At 36.9% G+C, this 20,736-nt stretch overlaps 1 protein-coding gene across 4 annotated transcripts in view; it reads left to right on the top strand.

Annotated features, from left to right (window-relative positions):
- Synd (protein kinase C and casein kinase substrate in neurons protein Synd) overlaps window positions 1-20,736 on the top strand; it is a 330,834-nt gene that overhangs the window by 54,827 nt on the left and 255,271 nt on the right. Inside the window, exon 1 of one of the 4 annotated variants that reach the window (XM_069823138.1) lies at window positions 11,052-11,280. The exons of 1 other annotated variant lie outside the window; for it this stretch is intronic. The gene's annotated coding sequence lies outside the window, so the exon portion shown is untranslated. Of the gene's footprint in view, window positions 1-11,051; window positions 11,281-20,736 lie in introns of those variants that run through there. 2 more of the 4 variants (XM_069823134.1, XM_069823137.1) reach the window with 2 other exon arrangements.

The raw sequence follows: 20,736 nt of genomic DNA, 5'->3' as shown, positions 1-20,736 counted from the left end.
TGTTCGGGCAGTTGACCAAACAAATAATACAAATCGTTATTTCCTGCCAATAAGTCTGACAACCCTACAGGAGTGACTAAGGGAGGGAACTCTGCTATTCAGACCGAGTGCGCGTGTGCTTTCATATGTGAATGGCGACGCGCAGTTACCAAACTACACAGAATTTCAGCCTAATTTTCTAATTAATCATGCTCTTAATTACAAAACGAATGATAAGTCATTTATTTATTTTAATGTATTCTATTGCCCTCTTCAATTTGCACAGTTATATTACAGTCTAGTATATACAGTCACGAAGCTTGAGTTGTTGAAGGTGCTAGGAACAATAGACTATGCAGGTACTATTTCGCATTGTCTGTAATGAGGCGATAGTAGCGATCCTAGTGGCTAGCAACTATCTATGACGCATATTTACTACTAGACTGTGGTTTCTACAGTTATATAGTACAATAGGACAGTATGCAGTGATGATTTTAACCAACATACGCCCTAAAAAATTAAAACCAAACCGGTGAAGTTTGCCCTATCTGGAATAAACTTCGCCACATACAGAACATCTACCGTACTTATTAATACGAGGAACTGAGTTGAAAGTTTATAATAAAACTGATCGCTTCCAAAACATAGTATTTTGTCATATTGCAAAATTTTATCACCTCCATGACACTCGTACAGTAATACGATTATGCTGATAACTTGATACGAAAATCTAAGTTATATTCGCATAATATAACCAAGTCGTTCAGTTTGAAACAGCTGTGTTGGCATTGCTTTCAACTTTGTTATTCATCATTCGTGTTATTCTTTTTGGAGGACACCACGGCACATATGCAGTTACAGTTTGAGTCTTTCATAACATGAGCGATACATTATTTATCAACTGTAGTTAAGGAAGACTTTTTAAGTCGTAAAAGTGTTGTGTAAGGAACTTGTTTTAGGAGCTTTACAAGTAGCTCACATACACAAGGTGATAAGAAATATCTTCTATACAGAGACGGACGGACGAAGCACTCAAGGAAGAATGGACAGACAGCATGGAAAATATAAATTTTTCGGTATCACAAAACCTCAAAACGTTTATTTCTGTTATCTCTAAATTAATCTTTTATTGTCACACAATTATTAATATTTTATATTTGGACCTTTACTTTTACATAACGAGAAGGCAGACATATTGAAAAAATAATATGTAGATTCCACTATCTTTTAATTTTGTTAGACTGCCAGCACTTAATAAATGAACGAATGAATGAATGAATGAGGGGAGAAACACTTAAATTTAAAAGATACGCGTAAACGCGTCCTTGTAAGGGAAATTGGGTCTAAGAAGTGCCTATGTGAGCTCGAAGCCTGTCGGTCACTTGTCTCTGATTTCGCCTTTAAAACAGAGTGGTCATATTATTTTTCTCAAAACTTGTGAAATGTTTCTTATTTTTGTAGTTTGCTGAAAAACTGGATCAGTTATTACTCGATTGCCACATTATTGCGTATAATCGTCGAGCTGGTTGGCGTAGTTGGTATAGCGCTGGCCTTCTATGCCCGTGGTTGCGAATTCGATCCCGGGTCAGGTCGATGGCATTTAAGTGTGCTTAAGTGCGACAGGCTCATGTCAGTAGATTTACTGGCATATAAAAGAACTCCTGCGGGACAAGATTCCGGGACACCGGTGACGCTGATATGACCTAGGCAGTTGCGAGCGCCGTTAAATAAAACATAACATTTAACCCCTTACCGCTTGGGACAGTCTTGCACACACCAGTTTAATATTCAAATAACATAAGTAGTTCTTTCTTTCTCAACTGATGTCACATATGGTCAAATCCAATTCTTGACAGTATGTCATATCTGTCCCAATATGCAGTTTGGAATATTATATGCTTATATTATAAATTATATGAATATAAAACTGGTATGTGCCATATCTGTTCCAGAATGCGGTAAGGGGTTAACATTTTGCATATAATCGTAGTGTAGGCCTATTGTGAACAAAGTATATGATTATGTCTCGTGACGAGAATATTGTACGAAATGGAAATATAAAAATTGGAAATTTATCTTCTGAAGAGGTGGAGAAGTTCAAATATCTTGGAGCAACAGTAACAAATATAAATTATACTCGTGAGGAAATTAAACACAGAATAAATATGGGAAATGCCTGTTATTATTCGGTTGAGAAGCTTTTATCATCCAGTCTGCTGTCAAAAAATCTGAAAGTTAGAATTTATAAAACAGTTATATTACCGGTTGTTCTTTATGGTTGTGAAACTTGGACTCTCACGTTGAGAAAGGGACATAGGTTAAGGGTGTTTGAGAATAAGGTGCTTAGGAAAATATTTGGGGCTAAGAGGGATGAAGTTACAGGAGAATGGAGAAAGTTACACAACACAGAACTGCACGCATTGTATTCTTCACCTGACATAATTAGGAACATTAAATCCAGACGTTTGAGATGGGCAGGGCATGTATGGGCGAATCCAGAAATGCATATAGAGTGTTAGTTGGGAGACCGGAGGGAAAAAGACCTTTGGGGAGGCCGAGACGTAGATGGGAAGATAATATTAAAATTGATTTGAGGGAGGTGGGATATGATGATAGAGACTGGATTAATCTTGCACAGGATAGGGACCGATGGCGGGCTTATGCGAGGGCGGCAATGAATCTCCGGGTTCCTTAAAAGCCAGTAAGTAAGTAAGTAGGCCTATTGTGAACAAAATCACATTTTGCATCATGTTTCCTTTTTTAATTTGTCATTCGCAAAAAGGTATTCTTATTGCAGGTATCTAATGGGTATGGATGTATGAAGCAATGTGAGTTAATTTTAAAAACACACTTACGGTTTATGTAACATATTAGTTTTTTTTTTTTTCCCCGGTAAAGTTTACCTCAGCCGTCAAGTTTATCTTATTGAACTGTAACTGATTTGTACATAACGCAGAATATTTATCTACATTTAGTGTGTTAGGTATCACTTTACATTAATTAGGTCCACACACAACTAATACTTTTTGTAAATTCCAAACTTACTTTTCGTTTACGTCGAGTCTTTATTGTGTGGATTCATTTATGCATGTTAGCCATGCGCAGAATAAATAGCTCCATCGCGGCTCCTACATAAAGTGCTATCGTACAATATAAGAATAAGTACTACAATTTATTAATAGTACATTATGCAACGAGCCTATAATGATAGTAATTAAGAATCGAGTATGGATATTTATGAAACGAGCGCAAGCGAGTTTCATAATTTTCATACGAGCTTCTTAATTACCATTATAGGTGAGTTTCATACGACTTTTTATGCTCGACCATATTTCTAACTTGAAATTACCGGTATTCAGATGTATACATTTTATTTGTATGTGACAAGATCGGAAGTGACCTTGTTCTAGGTCGTGAATTGTGAGATGTGCGCAGACGCGAAAGTATTGATTTTTTCCAAGGAACAATAATGTCATTGACCTTTATGTAATCCTGTTAAACTTGATAATATTATAACCTTGATTATTGAATTCGACATTGAAAAACGAGATGGCAAATTGGATTTATTTGAATATTATTTACAATTAACGCTAATTATTATAGTAACAGAACATAACCTTCTGCGACAGTATTGGATTTCCAGCTTCTGTGACTTTTCGCTAATTCTCTTTCGATTGCATATCCGAAAATAATCGATACTTGCGGTTTTATAACAGTACAAAGCTGATCTGTCATTGGCTGAACAGTTGTAACCTGAGTCGTCATTGGCTGAAAGACCTGACCTTTAATGAGTAGGTGTACTTTAATGACATGCATTAAAGGTCTGCTACCAGGTGTATAATTACTACATTTCGGCATAGTCGAGCATAAAAAATATAAACACATTCTGTATTTGAATCGGGGATTGCAGAAACAGCACATGTCACTATATGTGGCGTATTGACATGTGCTGTTTCTGCAATCTCCGATTCATTTTTGAAGTATTCCGTGAAAATAATTAGGTCAGTATTTGGCCACCACTTACCAACATTATTCAGTCCTTAAATATTGTCCATCCATTATTTAGCAAGTACATATAAAGACCAACCGATGTGAAGATAAAACAGTTTTTGAATGTATTTCGATTTAACCTAGATGATTACAGTGTAATTATATATGAGGCCCGTGCTATAAACACCTTCAGACTTGCACTTACCGCTGAAAACAGTGGCGGCTACAACTCCCAATGTGCCCAACATTAAAGAGTACTCATTTTTGTCTTCGTAAACATATTGTTGTTCTATAATAGAAAGAGACTCATCCATTTCGAGAAAAACATATACGAAATGATACTGTTTGTAAATAAAATGTTGCCATTCTGATAATTACATTTTCACCATGGCAACAGAAATTAATTCTTGTAAATCTCCAGCAGATGGAGTTTGTGTCGGTCATATTCTAGAGTTCCTCGATAATAATTGAATATAAGAGCTGAGACAGTGAGCATACTTCTGATTGGTTGGCGTCCTTCAATATACAATTAATAAATCTAGGTACATATGTACTCAAAAATAAATTGGATCTATAAAATGATAAATTCCTCATTATCTGTTAGACTCTAGAGCCCCTTTATAATGAGTTGTATGGTCTTTTTCTGATTCCATCAACATAGTTATACTGTGTAATGATTTGATAGCACTGAATGGCTAGAAAATGGAAAAACAAATCTCCTATGAGAAGTAAAACCATAGGCCTTAGTATATAGACTTTAAACAAACTTGATTCAATATTTTATATTATATTATTTTATAATATAATTTATTATATATAAAACATACGTATTATTACAGATAGTTTATCACTGAGGAGCAAGGGAAATCTGTTACCTTATATTTACTAGAAGCAAAACCATTGCAAGTGCTTAATGAACTATGAATTAAAGTAGGCCATGTCTGGTTCTATTGTCTGAACTCTTCTCTTAGATGTTATAGAGGGACTCTGTCATACTCAGGTTTAAACTACTGATTATCTGCGATAAAACCCGCGAATTGGTCTGTTTATTAATATGTTTTATAGGATGGCTTTAGTTTCACTTAAAAAATAGGATTATGGTTTGGCGTGAACTTAGAGCTAGATGCTTCAGTTTCCACTATCCAGCATCATATTGCATTGATTTTTTTTTTTTTTTTTTTTTTTTTTTTTTTTTTTTTTGTTAAATTAAAAGTTCCGCTTGTCATTATTCTTCCTGGCTCTGCGAACGTCACTATTAGTGCCGAGAAAGCGTTGGCCACTTATTGTTAGTTCGTTATAAACAATGCAGAGTGCACCACAGGCATTGGGTCTATATTACATTCGTAGTGAATGATGTTGATCATCATTATGAAGGAGAATCGTTGGCATGTCGTAATGGAACCGGAGTGTCTGGAGAAAACTCTTGCGTCACAGTCTAGTATAGGCTTTACAGTCACGAAGCTTGAGTTGTGAGGGTACTAGGAACAATAGACTGTGCCAGTACTATTTAGCATTGTCTGTGATGAGGCGATAGTAGCGATCCTAGTGGTTAGCAACTATCTATGGATGCTTATTCCCTACGTATTGAGCTTCGTGACTGTATATACTGGGCTGTGCTTGTGTTGCCTGGACCTCAGGCTTGCCCAACGCAAGTTATAAATTCAGGATGGCTCGACCAGGATTTGGTGTAACATTGATATTTTTAAGCTACTGTATATAACAGATTTATATGTCCGGTGAAGTTATAAGTTAGAGGTGTGGTTGGTAAAAGCTGATGATAGCGGTTGAATTCAGTTAAGTTATTTTATAAAAATTGTTCATTCAATTCAGTTTACACCGATAAATATTACTTTTTAATACCATTTATCGACTAGGAGTGTAATTACATAGTCCATTCTCCATTATATCGACGTTTTAATTGAAAGGTCCTATGTCCAAGTTGAAATGGAAAACGAAGACTTGTTCAATTTCCGAAGTGCTAACAACAGCTATTTTTAACAAAATAAACTGCCCTCAATGAGGGTGACCATAAAGATCCAGAATAAAAGCACTACAGAAATAATTTAGAAAGACAAAAAGATTAAATACGGGAATTGTTTAGTAAAACATCCAGAGAAATGCAAACCCAAAAGAATCGTCAATGGCCAAAATATAAATGGTAATGCAATATTTGGATTGAATCCTTAAGTATATCCAATAAAAGTTTTTGAACTTCAAAAAATCGGAGACCGAGTGCTTTTAAAATATTCCATGTGAACTTAGGAAGAGTGCCACGCGCACCAAAGAAAAGTCCAGAAACACTCCACTGACTAGTGGGAAGGTTATATTTCTCACTTAGGTATGGGATGCAGGACTCATAAATGGGCTTCTTCTCCTCATCAACGTGTTGTGCCTGCAGGGCATCCCTCTCAAACCGGATTGTAGGATCAAGAATGATTCCCTTAGATTGAGTCCTGTGGATGGCTACAATATCTGCTCTTCTGTTCGAATCTAAGGATGAAATGCAGTGGATCTCCTCGTGTACTTCCCATCCACGACGCTTGAGGACATCATGATTCCTTTCACTGAGCTACAAAATATAATTATTCAAAGGGAATCCCAGTGGAATTGCACATAGAGGAACTCCGTCTGGCATCGTGACCATCCCTCGGATGCTAACATCTCTCGCCGTTAGACGTCCGTAGTCTGGCACCGAAAAGACTCTTGGATGCTAGCCCATGTCGGATACTATAGCGACTTCGTATCTGTGACCGATGTACGATTGTTAGCGTTTCATAGAGAAGCAGTAAGTTGATCATATTCATTCGACATCACCGAAGGTCGTACACTTTACCTTAAAGTCATATTTTTGTATCACATGAAGAGTATGATGAAATCGATGGTATTGGTGCAGTGAAATTTGTGATGTTGGGGGAAAGGGAGAACCTCATTCTTCAGTCTTGTTGACCAACTCCATCAACGCCGAGGATCGAACCCAAGCTTATCGCCGTCGATCAGTTGCACTATTTAAAGTAACAAGGGAATATCGTTCTGAAACCAACCAACGGTCATTACAACAGGAGTGTACGTCAAACCTTCGTGTTCAAACTTATTGTTTCTGTGCACATCCGTTTCGTCTCTTCGTTTCCGGTACGTTTCATCATTGTACTGCTAAAAATATGAATGTTGGCATATAGTGTGACGTTTTCATATAGATAGATTTTGTTAAATTCGAAATATGCTAGAGAAATGAGCGTTGGTGAAGGTTTTCTCGTATTTCTGTTTTCTATTTAATTCTATCATCCAAATTAGGCCTATAAAGTGGATGTACAGTAACTTTAACCTCAAATTTAAAATCAACCTACATTTGTTCAAGAGAATTATCCTTGATCTGGACAGGTAATTTACATATTGGGAAGTATCTTAGGTATTATGGGAAAGCACCGCTGTGGAGTAACGGTTAACATGCCTGACCGTGTAACGAGCGGGCCCGGTTCAAATCCTGGTTGGGACAAGTTACCTGGTTGAGGCTTTTCCCGGGATTTTCCCTCAACCAATCAAGAGCAAATGTTGGGTAACTATCGGAGCTGAACCCTGGACTCATTTCGCTGCCATTATCACCATCTCATTCAGACGCTACATAACCATAGCAGTTGAAATAGCGTCGTAAAATAACCAATTATAGGAAAGTCATGCAGACGCTTACGTAAATGACAATTTGAGATATTGAGATTATGTTTGTTTCTCCTGGACCATTCTCCTCAACTAAAGTCAGCTGGGACGATCGGGATTACCAGTGCTTCAGTTCACAGTTTTCAGTTCAGTGACCCGTGCATGGTTTGTACGCAGTGAGGGAAGTGAGACGGTATGGATTACCGCCACTGGTTACCGTTAGTGAAAAATAACATACCGTCACTGACAAAATGTGATCGTAAAAATTTGTTTATACATTTCTTCACAGCAAAGAGTACTATCTGTTTGCTTCGTAAATCTAAACCACAGGCGTCTGGAACTGTATTCAACGTGTATTTAGACATATTTAATAAGCTCAACCCCTGGAATGCTTACAGCGGTAATATTTCAAGTATAGAAGGCTGTGGTCTGTAGCTTGAGGTGGCCATTGTTACCAATGTGTCACTTTTTGTTGCACTTTTTATTAATAATTAAGTAAGGCACTTTGAAGTTTTAACATTATTTTAAAGGACATTGCAAAATAATCTAGCAAGTAACTGAAGTAACTTGAAATTATTTTATTAAAAAATTTCATGTGTTGCGTAAACTTCAAAGATTCGCTTTACTGACTGCACGAAACAATTTATTGTATACATCATTTATGTCTATGTTGTCAGGGATGGGATATGTCTTTTTTTAAAATCGAGGTATGCCAGAGGAAAATCTTGGGGTAGCATACCGCCTCTGGTTTTTTCCCCACTTTCCTCACTGTTTGTACGTGACCTTGATCCGCGAGTTCGAAATGCGCTGAGTATACTGACATTGCATTAATCAGACATACAAACAAAAGTGTTCTTTCTGTGACATCGTCAAGTGAGATGTCTTAATAGATACACAAGCCTGCCAATACCTCAATGATGATGATGATGATGATGATTATTATTATTATTATTATTATTATTATTATTATTATTGTCGAATTTCCAAGCTGGTAACCCGGGTTAGAATCTCAGTGAGTCCAAATATAATGTGGTGCTTGGTGGTAGATTTTCACGAGAGAGTCCCGTATCCCTTACCTCAGCGTTTCTCAAACTTTTTTGAAGTGGGGACCACTTTTTAAAGTTAGAACAGATCCGTGGACCACCTTACTCTTGTTCCCTTCGAAAGGAAATTTATCATTTTTGAAGCATATTTTAATACCAGTATACGTACCTATATTTTAAAATAGAATTAAGATTCGGTACTTTAGTATTAGTATCCCGGCCAACTAGTCACTCATAACGAGTGCACCTCAGCACATGTGTGGGCTTCGGTCCTATGTTCATAGACATCTATGACGTAGTTCAGAGGGCGGCCACTAGAGGGAACCCGAGAGTTGGAGCTTAATCTGAGACGATTTTGTCCGACGTCGGGGTGGTATCCGGTGTGGCTTAGTGGATAAAGCATCAGCACGTAGAGCTGAAAACCCGGGTTCAAATCCCGGCGCCGGAGAGAATTTTTCTCCGTTCCATTACTCTTACATCGTATGATGACGCAGAATATCTTCATGGAAATATCAATTCGGTACATTAAAATAATATGTATTTATTTATTTATTTATTTATTTATTTATTTATTTATTTATTTATTTATTTATTTATTTATTTATTTATTTAACCTGGTAGAGATAAGGCCGTCAGGCCTTCTCTGCCCCTCTACCAGGAGATTCCAACTTTGGTCCTCTATTATGAATTCGGGTGGTCCCTGGCTGGGTTACAGGCACGGCAGATGTGCAGGGAAAATATGTCGAGAAACATCACGTTTATAGTGCTTTAAATCCCTCTTTTGCTGCTGAGAGTAGAATGGGAAGTCGATAGACTGGTAGGGTAATAAATTTCATAAAATGCAGTACTGGGAGAAAAAGTGAAATTCGATTGCCATGTGTCATTTCCAAACTCTGAGATTTTAAGCTATAGTGTGATACGCAATTCGTTTGAATTTCATTTTTTCTTCTGTCTTTTTCGAAGGACCATAAGGGCAGATCTCGAGACCACAGGTGGTCCGCGGACCATAGTTTGAGAAACGCTGCCTTACCGGCATTCTACCATTACTCCATTAATCATCTTCTTGCTGTAGTATATAGTGTGTTCCGATGGAGCACTGAGGGCAACGCCTTTGGTTGAAAACAATACAGCATCTGCGCGTCGCTCACTGATAGGGTCGCTTGCGTGAATGACGTGAAGTACTCGCCAGTCGATAAATTATTATTATTATTATTATTATTATTATTATTATTATCTTCTTCATCACGGCATAACCCTTATGGCTCGTTCCGTCTTCAAGAAAACTGATCCGACCATCTCATCCGTGGCCTGCCGACATTTCTTCTACCTACAGGTTTATACTTATTTATTATTTATGGTATACGATCTTCATCCATTCTTTGTATATGATCTTGCCATCTTTGTCTATATTCAATGATTGTTTCATTTAGACTCTGAATTTCCAATTCTTTTCTAATATCTTCATTTCTCTTTTTGTCTATGAGTCTATAACCTGCCACCTGTCTCAAAAATTTCATCTCAGCAGCCTCTATTTTCTTCTGTTGTGAGACAGTCAAGACCCAAATTTTCTCACCCATAAAGCAAGGTTGGGATCGCCATTACTTTGTAAAGTTTTAACAGTGTTGCTCTATTACAATTTTTTAAAGTTCTTTTTATTGTACCACATTGTGTTTGGAATTTGTTTAATTTATTTTGCACATCTCTATTGCCGGTATATGACACAATGTAACCAAGAAAATTAAAATCACTTTGTTGTTGGATGGGCTTATTATTTATGCAAATTTTTGCTCTTAACAGATCTCTTCCTTTAAGAGCCATTATTTTCGTTTTTTCATGTGACATTTGAAGATTATATTCACTTGTATTATTATTATTATTATTATTATTATTATTATTATTATTATTATTATTATTATTATTATTATTATTATTATTATTCTGTTCTGGCTGAGGTTTGACCTTGCCATGTATCCATTTTTTGTCTCACACTGGGGGAACACGCAATGGTACTCTCGTGACAACGGCCGCCCTCTAGTGAAAAAACAGAATATCATATCGGCAGTGGACACACCTCCCTATTTTATTCGAGATCCAAACCCACGGCCTGCTCGTAAGACAAAGTCCTTGACTCGATAATCTTGCATGGACCACATGTTTCCAATCTTTCCTAGTTAAGTCTTGGTGTAGTTGTTTACTTTTTATACCTACGGAATCAAAGCAATCTGAAGTCCATTTAAATTACAATGCTGCGTTTTTTATGTACTGGGCGAATGATTTTGTTTGGAGAGCTGCCATTGGACGGCATGCCACTCTGGCATGGCTGGCTGCCTGACTGGCAGCAGGCATCATCAAAAGAACTAGAGGACAGGCAGGTCCATGAAACGCTCGTACTCGTAGTGGGGACTAGGAAGCCTGCCAGTCGGAGAGACAGCCGTGCCGAGCTAGCAGCACTTCCCAGTTCCACAGTTCCCGAGTTCCTGCTCGTCCGCACGGATTTCGTGTCTCAAAGGAAGCGAAGTGTTCCGTAGTGTAAAGTGTTCCAACATAGTGAAATTGGATACGTACACTTGTCTGTGATCGGAATTCATGTGCAAAATGGAAGTGCTATCGAGAGCAGGTAAATTGCATTGCCAGTGTTGGAAGTTGTGTGTGGTGTGTGTTCAGGTTACGGGAGTAATGTGGAATGTTTTGCATCAATGAAGTGTTGAGAAGAGATGAAGTAAGAGGAATTATGTCCTTACAGTGTTGCTATGGAATTTGCTGCTCGTACTATAAATAAGTGCCTCGTTGCTTGTAATTGAAGACATCATTACAAAAACAGCCCTAGTCATTTTGAATGAAATTGAGTTAAAGGCACATTTGCTACTATTTCAAATGTTTATAGACTCTAAAAACGACCCATGTCAGGTGCAATAGCCACAAGGATAAACACTATTTGTGTTGAAACAGCTGACATGTGTTGTTCTATTTATTTTTATTGTTCTCCTGAAAAATAGCCATTTTGACTAGGGTTGTTTTTGTAATAATGTCTTCAATTGCTTCCCGATCTGTAGTAACTATACCGTCTTGTTTGATACAAGAAGTAGGCTTGTAATCTACACTGTCTTCACTTCGATCAACCTTTGCATTTTTATTCGTTTGTATTTGGTTACATTTATTCTTTCAATTGTATATGGTTAGTTACGCCCTTGCACGGACCCGTCTTTTTAGAGGCTAAAGAAGCCATAGCCCAGGGGCGTTTGGTTCAGGAGCGCAAGACAACGAGAAACAAGTTTAGTGTGACCACATTATATTTAGACTCACTGAGATTCTAACCCGGGTTACCAGCTTGGAAATTCGACAATAATAATAATAATAATCATCATCATCATTATTGAGGTATTGGCAGGCATGTGTATCTATTAAGACATCTCACTTGACGATGTCACAGAAAGAACAAATAGTATATTGCATTACAAGTGCGAAAAGGGCTATACTGCAAAATGAGTATTCGCTCTTGTTCTCATACAGGGTACGAATTAACGGGGAATGGGGATTTCTCTTCCCCAGTTGGAACGTTATCCCCCTCTCAGTCCATACCTATGGAGTAACGGTTAGCCCGGGTTCGATTCCCGGTCGGGGCAAGTTGCCTGGTCGAGGTTTTTTCCGGGGTTTTCCCTCAACCCAATATGAGCAAATGCTGGGTAACTTTCGGTGTTGGACCCCGGACTCATTTCACCGGCATTATCACCTTCATCTCATTCAGACGCTAAATAACCTAAGATGTTGATAAAGCGTCGTAAAATAACTACTAAAATAAAAATAAAAATCCCCCTCTCACAAATTCATATTAACATCCCTGCCAGGGATAACTTCTATCCCCCCCTCACAAAATACAATATTGTTTTAAGACAAGTATACTTTATAAAGTACAGTAAAAAGTAAGCAAAGAAAATAATATTGATATATTATAATCACCGGCAAGCTGACAACAATCAATAACTTAGGAATTACACATCTTATCTTAAGCCTGCTCATGTATATAATTATTATTATAATCAAAATGCAAGATAAGCAACTCAGTGCGACCAAGCTTTGAGCCGTATCGAATGAGGATAATTTTATGTATGGTATTCTCTATCTAGGATTCTATCCCCCTCCATCAAAATCTTAATTCGCAACCTGCTGTCATATGAATTTTGCAATTGCTATTTCCGCAAACGCAATTTTTTTTTGTACGAAAGTGGCAGAATTAAAGAGATCAGGAAAAAATTTATGCATGTCAAAATGAGTCTTCATATTTTATCTCGAAACGACTAGCCTATATAGTAAGATACGTTTCCAGGCAACAGTGTATTGTTGATATAAACAACAGTTCTCGTTTTTTATGTAGGAAATGTAATTCTGCAGTCACAGTTTCAATAATTTTCGTAAAAATAATGAGTTCTGGTAATGAAATTAAACAAACGAATTTATTATTAATATTAATATTAATATTAACCACCAGTAACAATTTGTAAATCAGTGTATTTCCGCGCTCAATGCAGGAAGTCTTTCAGTGTCCGTTTTCTTGTCGGAAATCCTGTCTTCCCACACATTCATATAAAAATTAATTACAGAAGTTTATGAAGGCATGCAGCAGTTAAAAAGAAAAATTGGTAATAAATATTAACATTTTTCTTCTACTAATTTTTATAAATTTAAATTCCATTCCTTAGACCAGTGGTTTACTTGTTTCGCATCCACTGCTGTTAAATCTTATTTTTATGTTCCAACCAATAATTATATGAATAAAATCATTTTAGGTCGAAAGCAGAGACTTTGTATTGGAAAATCCCTTTCGGAGGAAGTGGAAATAACAGAGTGGCGTTATATGAGCCCTATTGTTCTTGGCATTATATAAATTCATTCATTCAGTGTTGTGCCCAAGGGCAGGTCTTTCACTGCAAACTCTGCCTTCCTCTTTGTCTCATCATGATCCATATAGCTTAATGTCGTCTGTCATGTGATATCTTCTTCTACTCCGAACTCTTCTCCCGTTCACCATTCCTTCCAGTGCATCCTTCAGTAGGCAGTTTCTTCTCAGCTAGTGACCCAGCCAATTCATTTTTCTCTTTCTGATCAGTTTATATAAATGATCTTCCTAATTGCGTATCATCTCGGATGAAACTGTTTACAGATGACTGTATTGTGTATAGGGAAATAAAGCAATCTTTGGACGCAGATTTTCCTGAATGGACTAGGGCTAATAAAATGAAAATAAATTCAGATTAACATAAACTCATTAACATTGTTTCATTAAAATGAAAAATGTGGTAGAATTATCTCACACACGATAAACAATCATCCTCTTTTGGTTGTTAATCATTTTAAATATCTGGGAGTTAGGCTACATTCAGTAGTGATCTAGAGTGGAGAAACACACTATAACATTTACTACGTTTTCTTGGAGTATTCAAATCGATTTGAAAACGTTTACCGTATTAAAAATTTTATGAAGGCGGGGATTCAAAACGATCTGAATCTCAAGGTCAATATACCTAAAAAGTGGATTCGGATCGTATTCAATACGGATTGAGTTGCATGAAAACGAGTATCTTATTCGCGTGAACGATCGTCATTTGTTCGACGTGTCAGCTGTTTTACTAACAACGAGCGCAATTATGTATGTTGAAAAGGCGTGTTGTAATACATAATATTTTGTGTTTGGTAGTATTGGCTTTCAGAACATTCTTCAATAACAGCCAGAATATTAAGTTTTCATGCGCCTCATTAAGGAAACTCAACATTGTTTATAGCTAAGGGCTACAGAGTGACCAACATGCTAACATGTCGATGACATGTTAACCAACATTATTTTCGAAACTTCAGCTTTTGTATTCAAATAGTTTTCAATACGCATCGAAAATTGTATGAAAACAGGGAATGGGGAGATTGTATTCGTAGACTACGGTATTTATGTATGCAAATCTATTTAAATACTCTGTGAAGACTTGAACTTAAATTGCGATAGAATAAAAAGAGACCTATTTCTTAGTCTTACCTTCAAAACAAATATTAGGCTCTCTCAGCCTCATACTAATTAATATTGAAGTGTTGTCTTGAGAATGAAAGGTACCTAATCGTATTTAAGTAGTCAGTATCACTAGTGCAACGATTATGAAAGAATGAAGTTCTACCGCCCGAACAGTTAACCTGTTTATTGCGCTTGTGTACTGGGATGTCCATTTACTTGGGGCTAGTTTTGTATAGACACGCCCACAGTCGGAAATCTCATTTCTGTTAGATCACTTGAGCTCTGGTTTGTAACACACAATCGAATTGTGCACTTGTGGAAAATAGATCTCGCCACCACTATTACCAACACCATCTTTACTATCACCACTGCCAACATCATCATCGTAGTTACACAGCCAACACCATCACAATCGCCACTCTGGCAGCATCACAACAATCGGCACTACTACGTACACAACCATAATCACCGCTATTACGTACACCGTCACAACAATAATCGCTAATACGTACACCGTCACAATAATCACTGCTAATACGTACACCGTCACAACAATCACTGCTAATACATACACAGTCACAACAATCACTGCTAATACATACACCGTCACAACAATCACTGCTAATATGTACACCGTCAAAACAATTACCGCTACTAAGTACTCCGTCAAAACAATCACCGCTACTACGTACACCGTCACAATAATCACTGCTAATACGTACACCGTCACAACAATCACTGCTAATATGTATACCGTCACAACAATCACCGCTATTACGTACGTACACCGCCACAACAATCACTGCTGCTACGTACACCGTCACAACAATTACCGCTACTACGTACACTGCCACAATAATCACTGCTAATACGTACACCGTCACAACAATCACCGTTACTACGTACACCGTCACAACAATTACCGCTACTACGTACACTGTCACAATAATCACTGCTAATACGTACACCGTCACAACAATCACCGTTACTACGTACACCGTCACAACAATCACCGCTACTACGTACACCGTCACAACAATTACCGCTACTACGTACACTGTCACAATAATCACTGCTAATACGTACACCGTCACAATCACCGTTACTACGTACACCGTCACAACAATCACCGCTACTATGTGCACCGTCACAACAATCACCGCTACTATGTACACCGTCACAACAATCACCGCTATTACGTACACCGTCACAACAATCGCCGCTATTACGTACACCGTCAAAACAATCACCGCTACTACGTACACCGTCACAACAATTACCGCTACTACGTACACCGTCACAATAATCACTGCTAATACGTACACTGTCACAACAATCACCGTTACTACGTACACCGTCACAACAATCACCGTTACTACGTACACCGTCACAACAATCACCGTTACTACGTACACCGTCACAACAATCACCGTTACTACGTACACCGTCACAACAATCACCGCTATTGCGTACACCGTCACAACAATCACCGCTACTACGTACATCGTCACAATAATCACTGCTAATATGTACACCGCTACTACGTACACCGTCACAATAATCATTGCTAATATGTACACCGTCACAACAATCACCGCTACTACATACACCGTCACAATAATCAGTGCTAATATTTACACCGTCACAACAATCACCGCTACAGTCACAACAACCACCACCACTACTACAAATACAGTCACAACAACCACCACTGCTACAAATACCGTCACAACTACCATTATTACAGATACCGTCACAGCAATCACCACTATTACCAAACACAATTACAGTAAACACTACCACAATCATTACGATCACAATAACTGTTACCACCACTATCGTCACCAGCAAATTTATGCTTCTGCTTTCCATATCCAGTCCTTTTTTGAGTATTTACTGATATTTTAATAACTAGATAGGCTGTCTTGTCTTTTCTCTCTTCATATGCAGTATAGGCTTTGTATGATAGTTGCACAGCTCACCGATCCGCAAACTCATATTTTGACTTTGTACTGGTACGAGGGTTCGTTTTCGCCTCTGGCGTCGCTCAGCTATTGCTTGCCCTTCCCCATTTTGCTGCAGCGCAGTGATGCAGACCACAGAGGGTGGAACTTCACTGTTCGCAGTGCCCTGTGCTCATGACGTCGTGACATATCTCATATAAATGTTGTTTGCAACGCAGGCATCGGGCCAACATTATATTCCCCAAAAAGCAAGAGGGGAAAAGTGGGCAGGAACTCCTTCACATTGAATTCTTTCGCGTAAGCTAAAAAGTTATGTTCTCCGTAATGTTGAAACTATTCTTCGAGAACCATTTCTTTACACATTTCCGCTTGAGTAGTTAATCTAAGTGGGATTCACGAGTCTTCAGTAAGACGTTACAAGAAGTTGTGCTTGATATGCTTCAAAATATCGTCAAAACCAATCATTTATTGCTTCCCCCATTTTCTCCTGTACAATGGGATCTGTAAGTTTGATATAATTAATGTCTTAAACTTTGGTGTTGCAGAAGAGTATGGACATAACTTCCTTTTAAAGATTGTACAGTTTACAGTAAATCTCTGTGTATATGCTCTGACATGAGATCATCAAGGTTCAAAGCCACAGTCTGTATCAGTGCTGAACACAAGCACAGTCCCTTTAGGAGGTAGATGAATCTCCAGGCCATGCTGTGAATCCAACCTGGTCCGTTTGGTCTGTAGTAATGTGAAGCCACAGTTGATGGGAATGTTGGTGACAGTGACGCGAGATATTGTTCTTTTTTTTTTTTTTTTGTTAACACTAATAAAATATGTAAATTACACGGACCCTCAATAATAATAATAATAATAATAATTATTATTATTATTATTATTATTATTATTATTATTATTATTATTATTATTATTATTATTATTATAATTTATTTTAGCTGGCAGAGTTAAGGCCGTAAGGCCTTCTCTTCCACGCAATCAGCAAAAAGTATATATACATATGCATGAACTTACAAAGAATTCAACAATTTGATTTAGATGAGAGTTGCATGTATACAAGAGTTATTTACGAATTAAACAACAAAATACTATGAACTATTAACTAAACACTGAAATAAACTGTGTAGTAGAATTAAGCTAAAATACATAGAATGTTAATATATTTCAAATAATATTAGATAATAGAAAGAGATTGTTATGAGACAATTTTGAAAATACAGCACTATGAGGATGATGTCTAAAGAAAGAAGTAACAATGTAGTCAGTGATAGTTTAAATCAGTATGATTGGAGTGAAATGCTAATAAGGTTATCTTTTAAGCTGTTTTTAAAGATGTTTATTGTCTTGCAGCCCCTAATACTTTGTGACAAGGAATACGAATATCTCCGACTATGCAAGTAAAATAAACGAACTCTTTTGTCGTATAGTTTTCATGTATATATTAATATAGGCCTACTGCAGGAATATTAGGTGAATTTACTATTCTTGTCTTAATCGTTTCTCTTTTCTTGTCCTGTGGTGTAGGGATTACCATTGATCTGTGGTTAGGTTGTTCAAACCCTGCTTCGGGCGATCATTTCAAAAGGGCGATTAAATAATTATTGCATGTCTTCATCCGGAAGGGAAATGATGCTGTTGGTCCCATATTATAGATTTACGACAAGGAATGGAATCCTGTAACTGGTAGAGGGCTTCAGGAAAAATTTGTCGGTCGTTCCTAATCGACATTGAATTTCTTCAATATGGTGTTTTATTATGGGGGAGCCATAGTTCATCTTTTAATATTTTTAAATTACAGAAGAAAGCAGTGAGAATTATTTGTGGTGTTTGACCAAAAGAATATTGTAAACCGTTATTTCAATCCTGTAAAATCTTCCATCGTTATATGTATTGCAGTGTTTGTTATATACCAAAATGAATATAGATAATTTCCCTTTGAACTTGCATTTTCACGATCAACATACGAGAAGTTGTAACGATATAAGACTTGATTTATGCAGATACACAAAACAGTTTTTATTATATGTCTCTGAAGTTTTATAATAGCTTACCTAACTCAACTAAAAATTTAAATTACGATTCATTCAAGTCGTTAATTAAAAGAATATTGTATGAACACAGTTTGTATAGCATTAACGAATATTTTAACTTGGCAAATAATTTTGTATGATTTTATTTATATTGACGTTGCTAATGCATTATGTATTTATGTCCAAGCAATAAAGTAGCTATCTGTCTGTCTGTCTAGCTATATATCTATATCTATCTATCTGCATTTAGAGCGTTGTCAAATAATAATAATAATAATAATAATAATAATAATAATAAATTAATAAAAAATTTGTGTAAACACTTGTTTTAACATTATTAACATGGTGGAAGAAAAAAATAGTTTTTTTTTATTTGTCCCATGAAAATGTTTGCTTGTTACTGTAAAGGTCGAGAGCACCTCGTCTGCGAGACGACTCTGGCCGATTGTTCGAGCAGTGGGTTTTTTTAATAGGTTATTTTATGACGCTTTATCAACATCTCAGGTTATTTAGCGTCTGAATGAGATGAAGGTGATAATGCCGGTGAAATGAGTCCGGGGTCCAGCACCGATAGTTACCCAGCATTTACTCATTTTGGGTTTCGAGCAGTGGTGTGAATGAAATATGAACTGAAACATTTTTCAGAATGGAAATAATTTTCTAATGACATTTCAGCAAAGAAAAAAAAAATTAACCGTAGGGCATGATTTTCAGTTTCATTTTCTGACATTACTTTAATTTAGCTTATTTCATTAATCAAGCACATTGAAGTTCATAATGATGCTCGACTCAATTGTAGTAAATGCCGTTATAATCCAGTAACATGAGGCTGTAACATACAGCCTTTGCCGAAATAATGCTCGTGGTCTTTGTCTGTACATATTTAATGGAGCAATGTAACTATTTTTTGTTATTAAAGTGGCAGAAAATGACTGGGATAGAAGAGAAACGACTTCAAAAACTCCAAGGATACCAGTCACGTGGTGGGAGATTTTCAGTCCGATATTTAGCAGAGAAAGAGGCTAAATATAGTCAGTCTTTTTTTAACATTGTTGAAGATTTAAACCGGAATTCCTACATAAACTAAGACTCTCAGGTCTGAAATTCCATGCAACAGTTAAAATTCTTTTATATAACAGTTTATCGCAGTGATAACGAATAACCTGTTGTTGTCGGTTGAAACTTAAGTCCATAACAGTGTTGTGAAGCCGTTTTCGTTCTGTGCAGCCATTCCGATGGGTAATCTCTCCTGCCACTGCGAACGTTTTTATATAAATTACGTGCGTACGCACATACTGACATAAATAGTTACATATGTACAATGCATAAGTTACATGCACACATTTGTATGGTTTTCCTCTTTCGTTTTTTTTTTTGTGTTAGTTATCGGTAGACTTCGTGGAATTGCCACGAGAATCGTAAGGTTTACTACGCACGCGGTATAGACTGTATGAGAAGGGGACGTGCAACGGATGGAGTATGCCTCTGATGTAAGCACTGAGCAGTATACTGCATTCAAGAAATATAACGAATGATCATTGAAGTAGCAAATGTCTAAACATATAAATACACAATTTGTAGTGAGATATATTAACTCTTAAAATTTAATGTAATATACTCACATCGTCCTTGAATATGTGCATTGCAGTGAAGAGTTACGTACATTTTGAGCGACTGCAAAGTGAACCTCCTCCGATGGTCACTTAAACAGTTTTTATATTGGGAAAATGTACGTTCAACATCACACGATGTAATAGGTGCATATTTGAAGAACGGAAAGTCACTACTTTTTAGTACGCCAACTTCAGATGTCTTGTCGTGACCTGATGGTACATCAATTACAATACGAAGTTGTGAATAGGCAGAATTTTTAGCAATAATGTTTCTCAACTTACATTTCACTTTTTCTGAAATTAGTGAATTGTTATTTTGAATAACGGTTTGTGATATTTTATACATTATATTAAGGGTTTCTGAGAGTTGTAGTTTAGACGATTCTAACAGGGTGATGCTTTTGGACACGATTTTAAAATTAGAATCAATGAACAGAATATCTTCCAATAGCTGTTCAGAAA

Source organism: Periplaneta americana, chromosome 4 (assembly GCF_040183065.1).
Source record: "Periplaneta americana isolate PAMFEO1 chromosome 4, P.americana_PAMFEO1_priV1, whole genome shotgun sequence".
Taxonomy (NCBI): Eukaryota; Metazoa; Arthropoda; class Insecta; order Blattodea; family Blattidae; genus Periplaneta; species Periplaneta americana.
This window is presented reverse-complemented; position numbering and strand designations above follow the sequence as displayed.